General features: G+C 42.4%; 1 protein-coding gene across 8 annotated transcripts in view; it reads right to left on the reverse strand.

Annotated features, from left to right (window-relative positions):
• Positions 1-15,964, reverse strand: part of CYRIA (CYFIP related Rac1 interactor A) — a 54,388-nt gene extending 38,424 nt beyond the window's left edge. For 3 of the 8 annotated variants that reach the window (XM_027750752.2, XM_027750744.2, XM_039385474.1), the window contains exons 1-2: positions 15,838-15,963; positions 11-61 (exon numbers count right to left, since the gene is read on the reverse strand). The gene's annotated coding sequence lies outside the window, so the exon portion shown is untranslated. Of the gene's footprint in view, positions 1-10; positions 62-15,494; positions 15,593-15,837 lie in introns of those variants that run through there. The other 5 variants (XM_027750748.2, XM_027750747.2, XM_027750751.2 and 2 more) reach the window with 5 other exon arrangements.
• Positions 15,965-16,567: the final 603 nt, after the last annotated feature.

The following is a 16,567-nucleotide window of genomic DNA, read 5'->3' on the forward strand; positions in this document are numbered from 1 at the left end:
TGACTCTTACCTTGTTGAAGATGATCCAGAGCCTTCCTGATACTTAGACAGAGGCTGCAATCTGTGGATTTTAAAAGTTGTTTAAAAGGACTGTTATTAATGAAACTGTTTCAATTACTAAGTAAAAATCAGAAAAGTTACTTAAATGCCTTAAATACTGAGTAATTTGCCTTTTTTTCAAAAACAAAGAGTATTCCTGCAAGGTATCTTCTACTGCGTATTACGCCCAGAGTAAAAGATCAGTCAGTCTCTCAGTACAGACAGTGAACTACTGTTTAGGACACCAAGTTCACCCTGAAGAGTGATGCATCTTACATGGGAAAGAAGATGGGAAAGAGGCATCAGAGAACAGGCAAAGCAGGAACGCCTCAGGACAGGGCAAGTGCTGGCAGCACCTCACAGAACGCAGAAATACCCCTTTTCCTACAGAGCAGTTATGTAGTAAGAGACAACTTCTGACCCTCCGGCATGACTGGGTTGCAAAAACCAGCTCTAAATATCATTGATTTTTACAGCATTTACTGGTTCAAGATATATGAAAACATGTCCACTTCCCTCTTGACCCAACAACAATGATGGTCTGAAAGACATAGGAACTCCAGCACTAAATTTATATAGAAAAACTAAATTTTGGAAACAAAAAACCAGCAACTATCAAGGAGTATCTCCTGTTTAGCTGTATCATAAAATTACAAAAACTTTGCAACTTACACAGAACGGCTATCCCTCAGCACAACTTAAGTAGAAGCTAGGACTAAATTAGATTTTTAACAAAATACACATTCCATTCTGGAAGCTTGCTTTTAAACCTCTTAAAGAATTTATCACAGATATCCAAATTTCAGTATAAAACAAAATCAAACTAACACAAAGATCAAATGGGATCTAAGAACAATGTCAGTCCAATTCACAGAGTTATTGTGATAAACCAATATGAAATGGGCATTAAAAAAGACCAGGTGATGCCAGGAAGCACTTCTTGTTCACAAGCAATAACTGTGTGGAATGGGCTGCAAGGCCAGTTCATTGAGGTAACGCATTTGGATTGAGAGAGATGTGGTTGAGTGGGAGAGCAAGTGCCATGGGAGGGGAAAGAGGATAAACCACTCTGCAAAGTTTCAAGTTTCCAGTTTCAGGTATTTAAAAAGGAATATTCCTTTAGAAGTGGAGATAAAGAGCCCAAGACTGATATCAGAATTTTCCATAGGAAAGCTGAGGAGAATGAAGAGGAAGAACACTTTAATGTGTTTATAAAATAAATATAAAGACACTTCTTGCAACATTGTGACTTAACCATAGGGTAAAGAAACAAATTTATGAGCAATCACTCTTCTCCTGGAGACAATTTGCAAGTTAGAAAGAAAGGAAAGTAATCATTCCTTAACATCAGCAAGATAAAAATGGACAGAAATAAATAAGACACTCTGGGAACCTTAGCAAAACCTTAATGCTGCCTTAAGGGAAGGATATCAACAAGGAGGCAAACCATCACATATTAACATGGAAGAGAAAATTCTCTTTTCATGTTTTGGTAACATCCAGTAAGTCAATTTATCCCTAGTTAAAATGCATTTATACAATAAAACACAGGAATAAGTTTGGTTCCCTCAGCATAGTAGTCTGGGGGACCTGCTGGGAGTAAAGCTTATTATCCACCCAGGGATTTGAGCAGTCGTAGTTCACAACCCATTTGACTTAAGGAAAAACACAGCTGCTATTTTGAAAGTTTCCTGCTGTGTAAGAAATAATTAAGGCTGTACGATCAGTATTCAACGAAGCATAAATAGCAAAGATGCTAAATTAATTCTATTTGCAAATGAAGAGTTAAGTGAAGCCGCATTACAGAAAGGACTATGTAATGTTGTAGTTCAAAGGCAAAACAGAAGAGTTAAACAAGATGAAGTGTGTGTCAGAGGCCAGACTCTCAATCCTAACTATGCAGCCACAATATTATTTCATGTTTTTGAAGTCCTTTACCCAAGAACTAGAAAGTACAAGTTCCAAAATCAAGCAAAGAATTATATTCCGATTTAAGATACAAAAAATAAAAAAGGAGCAGCAGCTAAACACATTTATCAATGTATATACTGAAAAAGCACAGACTCATTAAAACCTTTATTACCAAGCTTTACTATATAAATATTATGCAGAAAGATGCAAACGATGTTGATGGCAATGCAGGTAATTCAGGGCAGCTCATCCTTAAAGCATCCTGACCTGAGCTTTGATTCTCTCCCCACACAAACTGCACCAGATAGTAGGAATTCCCAGTGCAGGAATGGCACTTAGCCTGTCACTGTCTATGCAGGGACTGGAAGCTTAGTTCTTACCACTGGACCACTTCCAGGTGGAGGAATATATGGTAAGTTCACCAGGACGCCTATGCCATCCCAACGGCTATTCCTCAAGTACTACAGAAGGAAGGTGGTGAGACAGATGGTTGTGCTCCACAGTCAACCCTTGAGTTGTCTGTTGGACCAGACACTGTTAAGTCATTAGGACTCTAATACCTTTAACACTGCTTAAAGAAAAAAAAAAACACCCACACACAAAACTTCACACCCTTCAGTTTTTGCTAAATATAAGGTTAGGCTTGCATCTCCTTGACAAAGGCAAAAAGCCAATTAGTAAAAAAGGGCTGAGACATTTGCTTAAGACAGGGATTCCCCAGAGAAAACCTAAAGATCATGCCAACTCAGGTTTGCGCTAGTAGGTTGCTGCTGCTCCTTTAGCTAACATAAGGCAAAGCTTAGGTCAGGGATAAATTTTACTCTACTGCCAAGATATACATCCTTTGGTTGAGGACACTGTACATGCCATCTGCTTACATTGAATTTATTAATTTTGATTTAAAATGCCAGGCCATAATTCTTAAAAAATACATATATTTTTTTAAGCAATTGTTTTCAAAGTTGTTGATTATACCTGCATATTCCCTGGGGTTTGTCTTACCAAAAAAATTGTGAAACTCAATTATTCTATGATTTTAAGTTGCTCTGGATTATTTTTCCTGCTTTCCAGACACAGCCTCTCACTTCCAGGCTTGAAAGAATTTTTTCTCCTATCTTTCAAAGACAATGCTGCCATTGCCTTCCCAAAGAAGCATCTGAATCCCAGCTTCCTGGAAAGCAGGATCCGTGGCCACACGTATGTCAGAAAATAAAACAGACTAAGGCACACAGCCACGCTCTGGGCTTGGAACCAACAAACATGGTACAGCTTGTAGCTGGACAACTAAAATCCTATTCCTCCAAAACAGCCTGGCCAGATCCAAACAGCCTTTTGGAAATGGTCCATCTCTCTCCTAATCCCAGAACTATGCTTGGGCATTATCTGTGAGAGTGTTAGTTGGCACAGGACAAAACCGTGTCATGAGCAGTACTAAAAATGTAACAGTAGAGTTGCATGCCATATTCACTCCTTATTTAGTTCCTACTATGAACACGCATCACAAATACAGTACCCAGCTGCTTCTGGAGAATATCATTTTTAGAAGTTAATTCCATAAGCAGACACGTGCATTTCAGAATTAACAGGTCACCTTTTCCAGGCTTTATAGCTCCTAGCTTTAATATCACATCCTCACCTAGGTGGTTGTTGCTTTCAAACCAAGGGAACAGAACAATATAAACATGTAACATTGGGCATTTGTGTTTCTGCATGTATTATATGCAGCACACGTGAAAATTTGCACTCTAGGTTTTCGCAGGTTTTTTATGTGTTCAGGCAGACTAAACATGAGCATCTGACTTCTTAATTTCGGCAAGCCTGGACTGTTGCCAGTAAAACATTGGCCCTGACTGTCAGCTGGTATAGAGTGGGCATAGCTCTACCGACAGCATCCCAATGCAGAGCAGCTGAAACTCTGCTTCTCCAAACCCCACCCACATCAGTGTGACAAACAAGGAAGAAATTCACCATATCAAGATCAGCATTTTTGGGACAAATCTGTGGTTTTTTCAATAATTCACAAAGTTATATATGTCTTCACAAATTGTTTCTCTCTTCTAAGTCAGAAATCCCAACTTTAAAAAATTTAATGCAAACCTGAATCAGAAACATTTACCCTTATTTTGCACAAAAAAGAACATAAGCAAGAAGTTCTTGTAAACACAAGAGAGGCACATAAAATTTTTCCAAAGGAGAACACAACTACCATGGTGCAAATCCGAATGTAAATATTATACTTGGCAAAAATTACTGTGTGTAAAACTTTGTATAGATGTGATTGTGCAGTGTCATGGGGTACCAAAAAGTCATCTGGACAGCACAAAAACATACACCCCTTTTACAGCTGCTGACCTAAAGATGATGGTTCTTCAGTCTCAATTCAGCTTACCTTCTTGTCTTAAAAGTGTAAGGGTATTGTGTATTGGATTTCCGTGGCAAGGTTTTGGTAGCAGGAGTGAGGTGGAGGGGAAACAGGACAGGATGACACAACCCACTACTGGCCAAGGCCGAGCCCATCAGCGATGGTGCAGTACTTCTGGGATAACAGCTACAAAGGTGGAAAAAAACTGCTGCAGAACAGCAGCCAGAGAGAGGAGTAAGAGCATGAGAGCAACAACCTTGCAGATCCCAAGGTCAGTGCAGAAGGAGGGGCAGGAGGTGCTGAGATTCCCCTGCAGTCCGTGGTGCAGACTATGATGAGGCAGCTGTGTCCCTGCAGCCATGGACATCCACGAGGGAGCAGAGATGCACCTGCAGCCTGGGGAGGACTCCACTCCAGAGCAGGTGGATGGATGCTCAAGGATTTTGACCCCATGGGAAGCCTATGCTGGAGGAGGCCCCTGGTAGGACCTGTGGAACCATAGAGAGAGGAGCTCATGCTGGAGCAGGTTTGCTGGCAGGTCCCCTCACAGGGGACCCACACTGGAGCAGCCTGCTCCTGAAGGACTGCATCCCGAGGGAGGGATCACATTGGAGCAGTTTGTGAAGAACTGCAGCCTGTGGGAAGAGTTCACATTAGAAAAGTCCATGAAGGACTGTTTCCTGTGGGAGGGACCCCGTGCTGGAGCAGGGGAAGAGTGTGAGAAGGATGGAGTGGCAGAGGTGTGCTGAACTGACTGCAACCCCCATTCTCCATCCCCCTTGTGTAGCTTGAAGGAAAGAGACAGAGAATTTGGGAATGAAGTGGAGCTCGGAAAGAAGGGAGGGATGGGGGGAAGGTGTTTTAGGATTTGAGTTTATTATTAATTATCCTACTCTGATTTGATTAAGTCAAACTAATTTTCCCAAGCGGAGTCTGTTTTGCCCATGACAGTCACTGGTGAGCGATCTCTCCCTGCCCTTCCCTTTCATTATGTTTTCTCTCCCCTGTCAAGCTGAGTAGGGCAGTGATAGAGCAGCTTCAGTGGGCACCTACCACCCCGACAGGGTCAATTCACCACAGTATTGACAAAACTGCTTATTACTCTGTCAAACCTTGACCACCCATTTATAACCATTGGAGTACTGGCTGCCAATCTGGTCCAGTGAGTTCACTTAATCATCCATCTAATAACCACCTGCCTCAACCTAATAGTCCCATATGATGAACTCCCATAGCCTGATTCACCCGGGAATACTTTAATCATAGTGCCTTGAACTACAGGTACAATTTCAGTCTTCCAAAGAGATGAAAAATGACAAATTTATCTCAACAGTGACATCAACACCCAACTAAAGACCATCACTCCAATTAACCAAAAAACCATCAGATCTTTCAAGAAAAACAACCAAAAGCCCACCCACATATGTGAATCAACAAATTTATTAAATCCTAGTGATGATAACACTAGAGGCATGAGAAAGACATCTGTTTTTCACAGATCTTGGCCTACATCCTAGTTCTGATGTGAAAAAAAACCACAAAGCAACAGCTAAAAAGAAAAATTAAAAAATTACTTTAGATCCAGAATTAGTATGATCCTTTTCTTTTGTTCCCAGGATACCTACAGCGACACTAGAAAAGGGTGATGCCAGAAAAGGGACTGCTCATTAAGATCTTAATTTTCTCCAGCTCCCTTTGGGCTCCTTGACAAAATGCTTCATTTCATATGAAAGTAAATGTTCAGGTCAAAGATCTCCACTTTTCATAGCTGTCAAAGGAAAAAGTCTGGTTTACATAGACACATCCACTCTGCTGTGATTTCTAAAACATCTTGTGTTGGGCTGAGCAAGAAGAGAGACAGCTGATTTACCTGCCCCCATGTCAAATCATTTCACAGCATCAGTAAATAAAGGGAACATACAAGGCTGACTAAACCCAAGCTGATCAATACTGTGAATCATCGACTCAGAGATGGCTTTGAACACACACGCAGGACATCAGCTGGCAGCATGGTTGGGGCTGACCATCCTGGTGCTGGCAGAACCAGGAGCCCATCACACACCACCCATGCTAGAAGCTCATTTAGAGCTGTTAATTGCCTTTGCTCTATGGAGAAAATGTGACCCTCATCAGTGGCAAGGCTGTGCTTTTTCTCAGAATATACCAAAGGAAGTCAGGCAACTCTTGCTCTGCTGTACACCAAGAGTCACTGTGAGACTGCAGAGTAAGCAAGCTCATGGACTTCTCGCAAAGACACAGAGTTATTCAGATTTGGTCTCTGAGCAAGTCTTCAGAGAATCACCCAATTAGTCTGTTTTCTGGAAAAGCTGGAGATGAAGCTTTTTAACAGTCCAAAATTAAGCAATGAATTCAAGCATGTCTACCTACAGTCACTGGCACAAGATGGGAGAATACCACATACAGTCATTCCTTAACCAGCAGGAAAGTGTCTACAGGTTTGGAGGATAGCCTAATCCCTAGGAACCGGGGCTATCTCCTTTCCAAACACATTTATATCCAGCTTCCCTTTAGAATCTTTCATCCATGCAGAAAACAAAAAAAAAAAAGAGAAGTTATTAAAAGAATGAAATGTTTTACTTCAATGTCAGCTGAAGGAAATACTACCACATGTCTTGCTAGTAATACCACATTAAAACACGGAAAGCAGAATGTCTTGTACCATGTACAAGAAACAAAGCTACCTGAATAACTTCCCCCCCCCCCTCCCTGCCACCTCGTCTTGTGATTCTCTCTAGAGCAAGTCATATGGCAGCACTTTTCTCCTTTTATGGGCAAAAAAAAAGGAGAAAGGAAGTCAGCAGCCGAGCAGGACTGCAGTGCCACACGAATCAAGCAGCTCAGAGCTGTGCTACTCCTCACTCATCCCTACCTCGGTGCATTATGGATATACACCCTGAAAGAGGGACACTATGAATCAACTGCCACTTAATGCATATATAATTACATGTCACTGAGTGTTTCACGCTGAACTCGTTACTACAGAATGTATTAAAAACCAAAGGATAGAAGGTATATAATATATTTGCATTTGCTTATCTACCATCTCCTCCCTTTGTGTGCATGTCCTGTCAATAGCAGGCAAAGCGCTTCTTTGGGAAACAGCTGTAGTGATAGTGTGACACTGAGCAGCAATTAAAATTATAGTGCTTTCTGCTGCATGAATTTCCACGTGTCCCACACCGCCCCAGTGCCCACCACCCACACCCAGCTCAGTCCTTCTCTTCAGCTGCTCTACAAGACAGATTCAGGGAAAGTTATTCATGATCCAACTCAGCAAATTTGGCTTTTTTTTTTTTTTTTTTTTTTTTTTTCGAGAGAGAGAACAGTGGAAATCCATTAGCTCAGTTTTAGGGAAAGGTAAATGATACACAAAATTCCCTATGTATCAGGCAAAAAAAAAAGGAATAAAAGCCTTGTTGTTATTTTATCAATAGAAAGAAAGAAATCATTGTTTCTGCCCCAATAACCAATACCAGACAACATGAGGACTCCCATCCATAAACATCTACCATACTGAGAAATTGTAAAGAAACCCACCTCCTCTCCATGTGTAGGTGATGGGATCAAGAATTTGTAAGAACTCCCCTCTCCTGCCCAAGCACAGGCAACAGGATCCATCAGCCAGATCACCACCGGGTACACATGGCCACCCGTGGGACACCTGCTGTGGAGTCTGGGAACATACCTGTCAGTCCTACAGGTACCCATCCTCCATTCAGAGCCACCTTGCTTTCCCCTCAGCTGTTTATGTGCAGTCATTCCGAGTATTATCTGATTATTACAACTTAATTTGACCATTACAACTTATACTTGACTACTTTATTTGGGAGTGATGATGAAAACAACTGAATTCAATTACATGAGCTATGCTTGCTGGGTCATGGCCCACGCATTTAAGTTAAAATGCAGATAAGCATTTCCAGGGTCAGAGGCCCTGTCCTTAAAACATTTTTTTTTTTTTTTAAGGAAGGAAACAGTCTCCCTGGTTATCAGATCATTATCAGGTCAGATCAGATGGCCAAAACAGCAGAGTAAAATAATCCCATCATTTTTTGAAGTCCAGCACTACTCTTACACAGAACATGGAATTTTGGTTAAATATATATGTATAATGTATATATTCCTTACTGTTAAAGATTAATCATTTATTCCTTGGAAGCTTTGGAGTGTTTCAAGAATGTATTTAATTCTCTATTGACAAATGTTATTTCATTATAAACATGGACTGTTTCTTTAAAAAATAGTATTTTAACCTGTAGGTGTCCCTTTGCCTTATAAATTAGAAGACATTGAATAACAGCAACTGCCAAAGTACAAACACTTTATTACAATTGTGGTGACTCAGACTGTCAGGATTTGGCAGCCCACAGTGTTCCTCAGCAGCAGAACAAAAGGGGATTTTTTTTTTGGCAGTTTTACTTTTAGTTCAGTAAAGGACAACATGATACTGTCTGTGTCTTAATGAATCAAAACCTCAGTAAAACAAAGGCATAAGTAGTTGGAGCCCAATCATTTTGTGTCTCACGGTATAAAAATGGACAAAAAATAGATATATATTATCTATACATCTAAGGCCTCTAACACATGTGCTCTCCCCTTGTCTTTTGGGAAAAAAATAAAATAAACAAAAGTAGTACTGTTATCTAGTTGCAGAAATACCAATCACTTCTACAGGCAACACAATCCCAAAATATCTCAAGATCAGGAATTATTTTCTGTTTTCCTGTTGAATACAAGAGATGTTGACAGCAAATTTTAAGTGGATTTTTTAATCTTTTCACTAATTAAAAATATAAACCCCATAGACCTAAATATCACACTATAACAAAATCTCTCAAGTATTCAGAGCATAAAACACATTTTGAGAAAGATTCGTTTCCCAGCATCCCCATCATGATCTCATCTGGAATGGCAAACTGCCCCCACAGTAATTGGTATTACAGAGCCCTGCTGAAGCACAGCCTTGTGAGAGGGTGAGGAAAGTGCTCCAGTCCTACAGGGCTTTTATGCTTTAATAATAAAAACATAGGAAAAACAGAGAATTAGCAGATTCAAATTCCTCTGCCACCATCGATGATTAGGGAGAGGATTACAGACTTATTTCCAGAATCTTCTAAAGATGCCAACGTCCATCATGAAATCTTTATCTGAAGGAGTCACCAACTGCCTACAGATGATCCTTGAAGCAGAGCACTGTGCAATTGAAGAGCTATACAGTACATGGAGTCAGACCATATATGTGTGGGTGGGAGAAAGTATAACTGACACAAAATTAGACTATTCCTGGAAACAAATGTAACAAATTTAACAGCCTTAAGAGCCTTCTCAAATCTAAACAGGTCTGAACAACTCTTGAGAAATACTATTACAGAATTTTCCCCCGCCATTGCTTCCCTCCTCATTTTCCACAGCATAATAGGAATCCCCTCCAAAAAATCAGGACCAACAGACCACCTCTACTAAATAAATACCACTGTACATCTCCCATGAAAGCTATTTAAACACAATTCTAGAATCAATTTACTGGAGATAGGATCATACAGATCAGTTATCAGAAAATTTTCCTTCTTCTCCAAAACCAATTCTGCTCTGTAAGTGGCACCATCACTCAGCATTTCCACACCAGCTAACATCAGTAATGAATTTTTGCCCCACAGCTCCACACCACTATTAACATGCATGAGAGAAAACAGAAGATGAACTTTCTCCCCCTCTTCTCAGAAAGCCATTAACTCAAGCTAACCTTCCAGATTTAATCTGGGGCAGCTGCAAAATGAAAATTATAATGAACAAGTTAGGTATTAAATACACTCGCAATAAAGAAAATAAAACAGAAAGCGGGTTATCTTTGAAAAACAAGAAAACAAGCCCTTCCTCCCACTTCTTAGTCTAACTACATTCAGCCTAGGCAACATTAGTCTTAGGACATTACTGAGCTCAGTTCAGTTGCAGAAGCAAATAGTATTCAGCTGTTTTAAAATATCCCACCTTACTGGCAGGCGCTACAGAACATGGATCCATGCAAGACATGGGTCTCCTGGTGGCCTCACATCTGCACCAAGATGTGATGGGTGTCATAAAGCATCTCATCAAGGACAAGACACCTACACTGGACAACTGAATTAAACCAGACTCAAATTGTGTTCTAAACTCAAACTAAAGACTTTCTCCTGGAGTCCTCAGTCTTGCCAAATTCTGGCCTCCAACCCCACCCCCCAAATTTATACTCTTCTTAGATTTATTAGTCCATATGAGTCTAGAAGCACAAATTGGACTCAACAGGAGAATTTTGAGCATGGCTACAACAAATTTGGGTAAGGGAAAGTAAGATAACTGGGATAGTAAGCAGAAAACCATCTAATCTAGTAGGTAACAAAGTTCTGAAGGCTGTACCTTAAACTGATGTCTCCTATTCCTGGAAGCTCGAGAGGTACCTATGTTATTAAAAAGGGTTGTAAAACCCTCAGGCCTCCCCAGTATCAAGATACAAAGTTATTCTTTTCACAAGCTCCTGAGGAAAGGAGTCATGCAATTTTGAAGTTTCGGATGAGAGAGCAGGAGCATGCCCCCAAGCACCATCGAGCAATTTAAAAGCATCAGGAAAGCAACCACAGAGGAAGTAAAAGTGGGTGGTAGGCTCTTTTCAGGTTGAGAGACTGGCTCCCAACCACATCTCTGCACACCAGGGTAGTGCCCTAAACCACAGTCCTAAGATTATTCCTTCTGAAGCCATGAAATGGAAAAATATTCACTGGATGAAACAATGAAACACCTATAGAAACCAGATTTCCCTCACCTGAATGCCTTAATCACAGGGCAGGAGTCACTCTTCCTCTGGCCTAATTATTGTTTGGGGTGTTTTTCAAAGTAATACAGTTGCAGGTGAAATAAAGGACAGCTTATGACACGCTGCTTGTTGCACTCTCTTGGGAAGAAGGTGATGTTAGCTAAAGGTACTTAAAGCTGAAAAGAGGACAGAGAATCAAGCATCATATTTAATGAGTACGGGATGCAACTAATGCAACACCAAACAAAGAGAAGAGGGAGAGATTAACATCACTGCAAATGCTTCTACCTCAGGTTTGAGGTAGAACGCATTTATTTCTTAGCAAAACAGGCTTTTCAAATCCTGAGGAAACATTTCCATCTCTGGATGCCAAATGCAGTGAGGCAGGAGAGAGATGCCACTCTCCAGAACAGTCTCTGGTAATAGCTCTGGATGGATGCAGAAATGAAGTTATGTGCATCTCATTTTCTTCACAGTAAAAAATGTGGAAAAGTGTGCTTTCAGACAGGGGCTTTAAGACCATCAACCTTAGCTTTGAGGCATCTAATTGTAAAATAGGCCACTCAAATAATTTATGAATTCAGGCAGTAATACAGCAGGGAAAAGGATTCCCCCTCTGCCCAAATCCCATAAATTATATATAAAAAAGCTTCTAACAACTATTTAAATTTTAAGTTAAACCTATGTGTATCAGAGAGATACAGGAGAGTACAGTCAGTGTAAGTCTACACATCCCCTTAAAAACACCAAACCACCTCCAGTGTTATTAAATTGTGAAAACTTGCACTCTGTCATCCAGAGCTCACCACAGACAAATAGGATCAAACTCAAGATCCCAGTGTGCTCCATGCCACATTCTAGACATGACAACTCCCACGCCATATCGATGCTCTTCAACATGCCTGAGGGACACATGCTTGTGAATTATATTTATTAAGTCTTGAACCAAACCAGACCAGCACACAGAGGGACACATAACACCACTGGAAGGTTCCACCAGGCTACTGGAACCTTCAAAATTAACTTTTCACATGCTACAAATGTCAAAAGTTCCTTACACAGATTTACTCAAAAATAAGCCTGGGACTTACGCATTAGCTTCACCTTTTGCACTGCCAGTTATCCAAACCATGATGTTAAAAGTCAACCTGTCCACTATGAACAGTGCTACAGAAGTACTGTTGTTATGGATAAAGAAAGAAAAAAAAAGCAAACAGAAGTCCCAGAGAGCACTGGTTTTGTAATCTATTGAGAAGTTCATAAATTAGACAAGAGTATTTCAGCTGTTAGCATGCAAAAGTAACTGTTCTTGATTAAAGATAAGGCTGACTGGTGTTTAACTAAATCTCATGGTTGGCATTATTTCCAAACATTTTAAATCCACAATACTATATAAAAATCTAGCACCTGTGCTGTACTGGGTCACATCTGTCCTAAAAGGTATTTGTCCTATATCTATTACTGTTAGTTTTTCTGTAGAATCCACTACTGCTACCAGTTTAAACCAAGAACTTCTATAAGCAGTAAGTGAAGATAAGACACACCTTTCATTTTAATTGGAAGCGGGAATTGGAATTTTGTGAAAGCAGAAGAATGGCAAATTCTTGGTACTTCACAAGAATTCAGGTCTGTACATCTCACATCACTGACGTTGCTCTCATCATCATTCCCAGCAGTGCATAGCAGCTTCTATTACAATTTTAATTTAAACAACAAAATTAAAATTTATGACTGCATTTTTGTAGCTCTCAAGCTGCCCCATATATTAAGTATTTTAATTCATGCCTCTCAAACTGTTTTCTCTGATTTAGTGTTACTGTTTTGCATTCCTAGATAACATGAGTAGAAAGCACTGCTAAAAGAATGATTGGTAATATTGAAATGGATCCAAATACATTCTGAATTCAGTACAGAGGAAACACTAAAAGCTTTCAGCTCCTTCAAATCAACATACGTTGCTGGCATGCATATGCCCCTGTACATTGATGTTATAGGTCACATTGACACAGTCAGTTTGTCTCCAGGGATTTAACAGACCTAATGATGTCTGGATCGTATACAGGTTTTGGATATAGAATAGTATTTTTCTGGTTTGTATAAAATCTGAATTGAATTATCAAGTTCATGTGCTGCTGCACGTAGTGTGCACCTAGTGCTAAAGAACGCCAGTGACTCTACAAAAATATTTTACAGTTTCTCTAAAAACTCTAATTAGGAGGGTATTTGGAAGTAGATAGAAATACGATTGACTAAAGAGGTCTTACTTGTAGTATCTGTACATCTATAAAATATTATTTCTGTCAAAGTACTGGAATGGTTATTCATCTAAATAACATTTTATATTACTAACAGACATTTTAAGCTCTCATTTTGTATAACACATAAAATGCAAATCTGCAACATACTGCACATGCAAATCCTCAATGTCTTTGTGAGGCTACCATACTGCTGAGGCCAAAACATTTCAGCCTGACAAAACAGTGTCAAAAATGATGTCATGAGGACAAGTTAAGCACACTAACAATGAATTATCTTCTCAGCACTGTAAAATTCTCTAATAGACTCACTATTATGGCAAAATGACATCTGCTGACAGTAACTATGCAGTAGTATCCAAGATGGTCATCAGTTTTCCTTTTTGACTTAATCAAGGGTTTTTTTTACTCTAATTACTGGCATACATTGTCTTTTTAATCACTTGTTTTTTGTTCATTTTCTGTTTTTAATAAAGAACAGAAGTTCACAGGAAAAAAATGCATCACTGCAAAAACAACACAGAAAGGTACTGAAAAAGTACAGAGCAGAATACAATAAAACATTGCACAGTCTTTGAGAAAACAGAATTCAGAAAACCTTGTAACCTTGTAAACCAGTAACCCAGAAAGCCTTGCTTATGTTTGCCGTAGTTTACATAGACTGAAATTTTAAAGACCAGATAAACTATACTACAGTTGTTCAAGTTGAAGAATTTTATTCTTAGTTGCTACCTTACGCTTTTTATGAACCTAACTCAGACCTTTCATGATATTCCCATGATCTGTAATTTCATTTCATTAAAACTTTTTTTTTTTAAGTCTACCCTAGGAAGTAGTAGGGGTTTATCATTAGTTTATAATTTGGGCCTAGTGAGGTGGGAGAGTGGGGGTAGAACAGTACAAAAGATATTTAAACATGAGAAGTTACAAGGTTGATCTTTATATACTACTTTTAAAAAGTACATTGCTGATGTATCAGTCTTCCTAACACGTTATAAAAACACAAAAGTTACCATAACAGCGAAAAGGGAAGTATCAGCTCAGTTCTTCCCTGTGTAATATGAGTTGGGGTATTTTTGTAGAGCTGTGCTGAGCACGTGAAAATCTTTGCCCACAAGGGAACCTCATGTCACGACAGTATTTCATGCCAGATCTCCCCACCTAAGAGTTCACTGCCAAAGTTGTTTTCATTTTTTTCTGACCTTGCAGATGGTCAAAACAGAAGAAGCAAAGGAAACACACCTCTGTCCCCCTTACCTTACCCTTTCCCCATACACATATAAACTGCCTTTAGAACTGGTAAACAAAATCAGAGAGCACAAAGATGGGCTGTACGACAACCAGAGTCTACCAGGAACAGGCTGGAAACCAACGCACATCAGCACCCTCGGCAAGTTATTAGCAACACCACTGAAAGCCTGTGCAATTAAGAGCCTCGCTGTGTTGCCAGCGAATTATGGAGCATTCGATTTTACACAGTGGCGTCATGTATTATCAAGACCATAGCACAATAAACCCCACATAAATAAAATTAAAGCTAAACGGTCTCGAAATCAAATTAGGGGAAAAAGTAATAATAGGAAGAATGGATGCAAGCGTGGTATCTGTTCACTGTAACACCTCTCAACATGGACAGCGATTCCAACGAGAGGAAGGCAGCATTACAGAGCCTGTTTTTCATCTGTCGTCTAGGTACATCCCTCTGGAAACACCACGCTTATGCCACCCCCCATCCAGCAACTACCAGCAGCTGGAGCAGAAAGTTTTCGGTATAATCAAAGTTGGAAGCATAATCTCCCTTTCTCCCCCCAGTACTCATTCCAGCCACGAACAGCGGCGCGCTGTGAGACCAACACCCCGGACCAGCGCTGGAGCCCGGCCGGACTGCCCCGGGCCGGGTCCCCGCACGGGAGCTGCTCGTCCCCGCGGCCGCGGCGACTCCGGCACCACCCCCCGGCAGCGACAACCCGGACACTTCCACCCAGGAGGGCCAGTGGCTGGGGAAGCGTCTCCCCAGGCTGGGGCGAGGCCAAGCGGGGAACCTCCACTGGGGCTCGCACCGCACCCGATGCTTCTCCGGACGCGGCTGGGAACGAATGCAGCCCCCCCCGGCACTCACCGCCGCGGTGCCGCGGGCGCTGGCAGCGCTCCGGGGACGGCGCTTCCCAGGCAACAGTTGGCCGTGTCCCCCCCCGTGTCCCCCGGCGCCGCCCCCGCGGTGCGGTGCGAGGGGCACCGCGGGGAGGGTGACTCGGGGCCGGGCAGCGGGCACAAAGGCGGCTGCGAGGGTTCGGGGGGCTCGGGGAGCGCAGGAACCCCGGGGCTGCAGCGCGCCGTCCCCGCCCCGCCGCCGCGGGGTGATGCGGGGGCGCCGAGCGAAGGAGCGGCAGAGGCGGCTCAGCCCGTCGGCCCCGGGCAGTTCCCGGGGAGGGTGGCGGCCCCCGGTGCCTCTCTGCCCTTACCTGAGCCGCCCGTCGCTGCTGGCCGCTGCAGGGACCCTCGTCCATCCCCCGCTGCTCCTCCTAGTCAGCCGCCGGCGCTGCGGCGCGGCCCAGCCCGCCCGGCCCAGCGCGACGCTGTGGCAGAGCCGCCCCGCCCCGCGGTGGCTGCGTGCGGCTCCCGCCGGCGGCCGCCCCGGGCGCGGCTCCCCCGGACCCGCCTCCCGCCGCCCAGGGCTGGGGAGGCGAGGCGCCCTCCGAGGGGTGGTGGATGGGGATGGGGCTGGGGGATGGGTCGCTCACCCACGCACAGACCGTCCGTGGGGTCCCCCTGGCTCCGCAGTTCGGGGGTCTGGGGTGTCCGCTTGGGAATAAGGGCAGGGCAGCAAGCGGCTGTCACCCCCCCCGGGGACATCGGCGCTGACCCAAACCCTCCCCGTCCCCTCTCCTCTCCTCCCAGTCCGTGGGCTCTGTTTTGGGGTTGGGGGCAGGCGGGACGGGACGGGGCGTGCGTGTGTAAATGCTGGAGTTCGGGACTGCAGATACGTTTTTGGTTTTATTTTTTTTAATATAAATTTCTAGCTTTGCAGAAGGCAGCGCTTCCTCAAGACGTAAAAAAAAAAAAAAAAAAAAAAAAAAAAAAAAGAGAGATCTGAGCCCATTCACGGCTCATGAAAATACTTTGTACTTCCTCTTGCTGTGCTGAGGGTTAAATGAGGTTAAAGTCGCTAGAATGGCTGTGCAGCGCTTGATT

The sequence above is a fragment of the Pipra filicauda genome, unplaced genomic scaffold, assembly GCF_003945595.2.
Source record: "Pipra filicauda isolate LSUMZ 115617 unplaced genomic scaffold, ASM394559v2 scaffold412_size1447426_pilon, whole genome shotgun sequence".
Classification (NCBI taxonomy): Eukaryota; Metazoa; Chordata; class Aves; order Passeriformes; family Pipridae; genus Pipra; species Pipra filicauda.